Genomic DNA, 6,264 nt, shown 5'->3' on the forward strand with positions numbered 1-6,264 from the left:
GAGATAGAAAAAAAATATGTAAGTTTAGTATAATAAAGCCATTAACTTTTTTTTGTTTGTTTTTTTGTGCAGGGCAATGAGGGTTAAGTGACTTGCCCAGGGTCACATAACTAGTAAGTGTCAAGTGTCTGAGGTCAGATTTGAACTTAGGTCCTCCTGAATCCAGGGCTGGTACTTTATCCACTGCACCACCTAGCTGCCCCCAAGCCATTAACTTTTGAAGGTAACTACATATGATCCGGAGGGTCAGCGACTTAGCCGCCTGGTACCCTAAGTTATAGAATCTCTTATAGATACTTATAGAAGTACAGAATGTATTTTTAGTCATAAAAATTGTAAGGTGTTTGCCAGTTAATCTGCTGCAAAATATATAATTCGGTTTTCTTGTTCATCATGTATTTGAATCATAAAAGTATTTTATTATTTTCTAGTTACATGTAAAGATAGTTTTCAACATTTGTTTTCATAAGATTTTTAGTTTCAAATTTTTCTCCCTCCCTCCCTTCCCTGCCCCCTCCCCGAGACAGAAAGCAATCTGATATAGGTTATATATGTACAATTAACAAATCGCGTAAGTATTTGAAGAAAGTAAAATGATTCTTTCTAGTTAAATCTGGAGTAGACTCTCTTTTAGACTGCCTAAGAAAAATGGATGCTTTCTGCACAGAAGCCATGTAACAATCTAATGAAGTCATCCATGTCCTTGGAATGGGCCAGTTTGCCACTAAAACCTCTATCAGACAGGATTTTCTATATTTTATCCACAAAGCTGAAATCTTCTGTTATTGCAATATTGTTGACCAAACAGTGAATTTAGTCACCCTCTTTCCCCCCTAAAAAAGAAACCTGTTCTACTACACTTGACTTAAATTCTACAGAAAGAAGCTGATTTTTCTAGACAAATATTATCTTTATAGAACATTCCACTCCTGGAAATTAAAAGGGGGATTGTGGGTTCTTAGGATCTAACCTCACTATGTTTGATCCAACTTTTGGTGGAGATCTGAAATTATTCTTCCCAACTTTCACCAGATGATACACACATGTTAGTAACTAGGTATTAATGGAAAGTCTGCGATATGGATTTTCTCCTAGTTTAGCTATCAAATGAAGGAAATGGAGATCAAATAGTCTCTGAAACATGAACAAAGATCTTTGCAGTAAGCACTTGAAGACAAATGAGTAAGAGATTGGATTGTTATAGCTTGTCCTTCATTCTTTTTTTTTTTTTTTGCGGGGCAATAGGGGTTAAGTGACTTGCCCAGAGTCACACAGCTCGTAAGTGTCAAGTGTCTGAGGCCGGATTTGAACTCAGGAACTCCTGAATCCAGGGACGGTGCTTTATCCACTGCACCACCTAGCTGCCCCCTACTTGACCTTTATTCTTGAAGAGGACCATGATAGATACCATGACTTGCAATAAATTGAATTTAAGTGAGGGAGGGCTGTGCAAAGTCACCATCCTCATTCTCTTCTCTGGAACCTTCTGGGTCCAGTGGCAAGATGTACATCAAGATGACTGGAGATGGCCCTAGAAATTTGAGGCAATTGGGGTTAGGTGACTTACCCAGGGTCACACAGCTAGTATCAAGTCAACTATATGAGGCCAAATTTGAACTAAGGTCCTCTTGACCCCAGGGCCAGTGCTGTATCCACTGAGCCACCTAGCTGCCCCAAGAGATCTGATAAGTCAATTTTTTTTTTTTGGTGAGGCAATTGGGGTTAAGTGACTTGCCTAGGGTCACACAGCTAGTCAAGTGTCTGAGGCCAGATCTGAACTCGGGTCCTCCTGACTCCAGGGCCGGTGCTCTATCCACTGCGCCATCTAGCTGCCTTGATAAGTCAAATTTAACACACATTTTTTAAAAAGTATAGTAAATCAGTATTCAACATAACATCTGCCATTACTTGAAGTTTGCTTGCTTGGAGCATCCCCTGACCTCTTCTATGAAGTTCAGCTACTAGCCTTGGGTCAAGTTCCCAAGTATTTACTTTTTAAAGCTTTTTCTAAAGGTTCTACAGTCAGGCTTCCACCTCAAAGATAAACTTTTAGGACCACGTCTGTTGGTCTTAAGGCAATCTTATCAATGATGCTGTTTACAATGAGAGGATTTTTCAAAATATACTGTCCAAGCCCAGTATAAAACATGATGCTGACCCCAGTTTGGCATCTTAATCCAGGAGATAATCTTAGGAAAAGCCACATAAGCTGAAGCCACATAAGGGCCGAAGGGGGAGGAAAAGAGTCATGTGGCCTTAGCAAGGTGCATATGTACTTTCTTAGCATAATTCCAAATTGCTTTCCAGAGTGGTTGTTCCAATTCAAATGACTCCATGATAATGCATTGAAATACTTGTCTTTCTACAACTCCTCCAAAATTTGTCATCTTTGTCAGTTTGCTAGGTGTGCATTGAGGTTAAACCTGAAAATTGTTTTGATTTGCAATTTCTTATCATTAGTGATTTGGAATAAACTACAAATCTAATATCTCCTCCCACAGCAGCTCTTGGGACCATATATAACATTATTCAGAGTTGCTACAGAGGCCAGGAACTATTCTCTCTATCTCTCCTCACTCTCAATGACCAGGTAACCCAAGCAAGGCAGCCATTCTTTTTAATTCCTTCCCCCTAATTCCTACAGGAAGCTTTACTGAGTATTGGTTTACCACCCCCCACTCCCCAAGATAATTTGCTTCATCAATTCTATTTGCTTCATAATTTTATTCATGTCAACCAGGAGTAAGTAAGCTCTGAGGTAAGTTCAAGATACATATTATAAAACTCTACCTGGGGGTCAGCTAGGTGTCACAGTGGATAAAGCACCAGCCCTGGATTCAGGAGGACCTGAGTTCAAATCCAAGCCTCAGACACTTACTAGTTGTGTGACCCTGGGCAAGTCACTTAACCCTCATTGCCCCACAAAACAAACAAAAAAACCCCCAAAATTCTACCTGATGGACACTTCCCTTTCCTTCTACTCTTTTTCTTCCTTTCTTCTTTTCCTCCCTCTTCTCCTTTCCTCCCTCTCCCCCATCCCCGTATAAATAAATGTGAGCGATCATTATTATTTTTCGTGTGGTGGTTGTTGTTGTAATAGCCTTCTCTCTTTGGCTTTTCTTTGTCTCTGTGCCTCTATCTCATCTCTGTAAGAGGGTTGAGGGGATTTTGAATTAAGGAACTGGGGAGGAGAACTGAACTCCAGAGCTGTGAGCATTTTTGTGGAGAGAATAACTCCTTTATGGATAATGGCTAGTTATAGTTTAACCATCGGAAATTAAAATAGGGAAGCACAAGGATTGTCTACCCTATACTCTGACAGAGAGACCAAAAAGTTTAGTTTAAATAATAAATTAAAGCCTAAAGGCACTAGCTGTTTAGTTCTATTCTGAGCTCTAAAGAGTTTGATGCCTTGGGCAAAGAATCTCCATGTTTTAGCTAAGGTAAGCCATTCATTCCTTTGAAAAAATGTTTCTTTTTTATTCTGAACTTAATGAACTCCAAACAAGATAAGCATTTTCATATACAAAACAGAACAGAAAAAGAGAATTGCACATACAGCTGTGAATTTGCAGCTGGCAAAACTTGCTTCTGCTTCCAATATGTAACAAATTCAAGATGTTCTGTTTATCTGCATTTTTACTGATGATCCTTCTGTTCGTTTTATGTATTTTCTTTTCATTTATTTTTGAAAACTAAAAGAAATTATTCTTATTATTAAATATGCCAAGGTAGCAGCATGTTGATGAAAAAATGCTTCAATGACCCTGTTTTCTTAATTTTTTTCTTTTCATTGTGGCAACCTTATTGCTAGCTCTTTCCATTGAAAGAAAAACAAAAATCTTTGTTCAAAACAAAACATATATTTATATGCATAGTCAAGAAAAACAGATCCCAATATCATCCAAGACGGAAAACATATGTGTCATTCTGCATCCTGAGTCCATCACCTCTTTGTCAGGAAATGACAAAGTATTGCTCATCACTGGTCCTCTGAAATCCTGATTGGTCATTGTGTTGATTAGAGATTTTAAATCTTTCAGACTAGTTTTTCTTTTTTCTTCCTTCCTTCCTTCCTTCCTCCCTTCCTTCCCTTTTTTTTGGGGGGGGCAGGGCAATGAGGGTTAAGTGACTTGCCCAGGGTCACACAGCTAGTGTCAAGTATCTGAGGTCAAATTTGAACTCAGGTCCTCCTGAATCCAGGGCCTGTGCTTTATCCACTGTGCCACCTAGCTGCCCCCTAGACTTGTTTTTCTTTACACTATTTTCGTTACTGTATAACTTTATTTTCCAGGTTCTACTCTCTTTACTCTATATAGTTTCATTCAAGTCTTTCCACATTTCATTTAAGTCTTTGACACTTTTCCTTCTGCCATTTCTTCTTCTTTTTTTTTTTTAAGTGAGGCAATTGGGGTTAAGTGACTTGTCCAGGGTCACACAGCTAGTAAGTGTTAAGTGTCTGAGGACGGATTTGAACTCAGGTACTCCTGACTCCAGGGCCGGTACTCTATCCACTGTGCCACCTAGCTGCCCCTGACACTATTTCTATAAGAGCTTTAAACAAACAAAAAAAAAACCCTGAGGTTTTTTTTGGGGGGGGGGCAATGAGGGTTAAGTGACTTGCCTAGGGTCACACAGCTAGTAAGTGTCAAGTGTTTGAGACCAGATTTGAACTCAGGTCTTCCTGAATACAGGGCTGGTGCTTTATCCACTGCACCACCTAGCTGCCCCCAACCCCTGGGTTTTAAGTTGAAAAAGTTTACTCTTTTCATATGGAAGAGATAACTTTGCATTATAGCCAAAGACTTAAAAGCCAAAAGTTGAAAGCAAGAAGCTCTACCACCAACCAGTATCCAATGGTCCCTTTCCTGACCACTGTCATTTCCCTTGGAATTGTGACTGGCAGAAATTAAGTGTTGGGTGAAAACCAATAGGGAGTAGGTCTGACAGGGGTAACATGATGGCATGAGTGTCCCAACACTATTGGAGATATGAATTTTTTCTTCACAGGTATATTCCTCCACATATACATCCTGGCCACTTGTGTTCCCCATATGTATAATTTTTAAAATTTTTATTATTTTAAAAATATGTATAACTTTCAACCATGTTTCCTATAGTACTGTGCCCATGAATGCATCCTAGCCATTTGTGTTTCATATGTGTATACCTTTCCATAGTGTTCTTTTTTCTTCTTTTATAAAAGTATTTTTTAATTTTCCAGTTACATGTAAGGATAGTTTTCAACATTTGTTTTCATAGGATTTTTTTTTTTGCAGGGCAATGGGGGTTAAGTGACTTGCCCAGGGTCACACAGCTAGTAAATGTCAAGTGTCTGGCGCTGGATTTGAACTCAGGTACTCCTGAATCCAGGGCTGGTACTTTATCCACTGTGACACCTAGCCACCCTTCATAGGATTTTTAGTTCCAATTTTTTCTCCCACCCTCACTTCCCTCCCCTCTCCCCAAGATGGAAAGCAATCTGATATAGGTTATATTCCATAGTGTTCTATCTAAGTGTCCCACTTAAATTTCTTTTTTTTTTTTTTTTTTTTTAGTGAGGCAGTTGGGGTTAAGTGACTTGCCCAGGGTCACACAGCTAGTAAGTGTCAAGTGTCTGAGGCTGGATTTGAACTCAGGTACTCCTGAATCCAGGGCCGGTGCTTTATCCACTGCGCCACCTAGCCGCCCCCCACTTAAATTCCTTTACATCAGTGCTCTGTATGATGGTTCACATTTATAGAACATTTTAAGATTTCAGAAGTGCTTTTTTTCATAATAACCCTGTGAGATAAGTAGTGTAACAATTTTATCTGAATTTTACAGATGCTGGAACTATATCTCAGAGAAGTGAAGTTGCTTAATCATGTCCCTGTGAGTGAGGATTCAAATAGCAACCATGTTGGAAAGGCATTACATGTAGGGAATACACGTGACCAGAGAACATGCATAGAGGGGCAAATGTGTCTACTTTTCCTACTGATGGTGCACATATTTAGGGGAGAGAGTGACCCGGGTTTATAGAGAAAAATTTTATTGCTACTTTTTTTACTATGGTATTTTATTAAATATCTTTGCTTTTGGACTAAATCTGTTCTTTGTCTGACTAATGTAAGGGGCTAAAATTCTAGCTATACTGTCTAAAATATCTAATGAGTGGTCGCCAATAAATTATAAGCTTTATCAAGAGTTAGACTTTTAAGCATTTATTAAGGAGAATAAGAATTTGGTAAAGAGAGAGAGAAAGGCCTAGATTCATCTATT

The 6,264-nt window shown here is 38.9% G+C and overlaps 1 pseudogene; it reads right to left on the bottom strand.

Annotated features, from left to right (window-relative positions):
- Positions 1-639: 639 nt before the first annotated feature.
- LOC122737056 lies at positions 640-2,149 on the bottom strand (annotated as a pseudogene).
- Positions 2,150-6,264: the final 4,115 nt, after the last annotated feature.

The sequence above is a fragment of the Dromiciops gliroides genome, chromosome 1 (assembly GCF_019393635.1).
Source record: "Dromiciops gliroides isolate mDroGli1 chromosome 1, mDroGli1.pri, whole genome shotgun sequence".
Lineage (NCBI taxonomy): Eukaryota > Metazoa > Chordata > Mammalia > Microbiotheria > Microbiotheriidae > Dromiciops > Dromiciops gliroides.